The following is a 997-nucleotide window of genomic DNA, read 5'->3' as shown; positions in this document are numbered from 1 at the left end:
CTCTTTCCTTCTTTAGTGGACCCTGCTTTTGGAGGGTGGGGGGTTGAAGCAAAGGGCAACCGTTGTCCTGAGGTGCTTGGGAGGCCTTTAAGTAGGTGGGCCCAGCCCACCAAGTTTCTCCTTGACCTCCCTTAGGCTATAGGAGAAGGGGACAACAGATTTCTTGAAACAAATACCATAAAAAGCAGGGCTGGGAGTGCTGCTCAGAGGTTCAAGCAAGAGCCCCAGGTGGGGACATGGAGCAGAGCACGTGGGACAGGGCCCAACTGGCCCTCAGCCCCTGGTGCTGAGGGAGCCCAGCCGGCTCAGGCATCCCCCGGCAGGCGGCAGCACGGAGCCGCCCCCGCTTCTCCGGTCAGGGGAGCACAGAGCCCCGGCCCGGGCAGAGGCCCAGCTGCTCCCCTCCAAGGTGCTGGGGCATGTGTATGTGATACATATGTGTGTGTGAGAGAGATATGTGTGTATGTGATACATATGTGTACCTGTGTACATGTGTGTGCCCCGGGTGCCTCTTGCCCCGCGTGGGGGGCGGGGACAGCCCGCGCTGCTGCGTGGGAAGCCCCACGAGAGGCGGGTGCAGGGGGCGAGCCCCGTGTAGAGGCAGAGCCGAGGGGACGGGGACGGCGCTGCCCTCCGCCCCGCTGGGCTGCAGCAGGCAGGCACCGTGAGCCAGCCCCTGCCATGCATCTGAGCAGCAGCAGCAGCAGCAGCAGCAGCAGCATCCAGCTCCCTCCCGCGCCCTCCTCCTCCTCCGTCTCCCGCGGCCGCTGCTGCGCCGGGCTCCTCGCTGCTGCCTCTGCATGGAGAAGTTGCAGCCTTTGCGAAGCCCCGGCTGAGCCCTGAGACGCTGCAGCCGCCGCCGCCGCCGCCTCGGAAGAGGGAAGGGCGGGGAGGGGGGCGCGGGCGAGCCGCTCTCCCAAGCATGAACTGATCGCCTGCCCCAGCGCTGGCTGGTGGCGGCGCGGAGCTGGGAGCCCCCATGCCTCTGGGGCTGGCC

Source organism: Gavialis gangeticus, unplaced genomic scaffold (genome assembly GCF_001723915.1).
Source record: "Gavialis gangeticus isolate Ggan-Ray unplaced genomic scaffold, GavGan_comp1, whole genome shotgun sequence".
NCBI classification, from domain to species: Eukaryota; Metazoa; Chordata; order Crocodylia; family Gavialidae; genus Gavialis; species Gavialis gangeticus.
Note: the sequence above shows the minus strand (reverse complement) of the source record.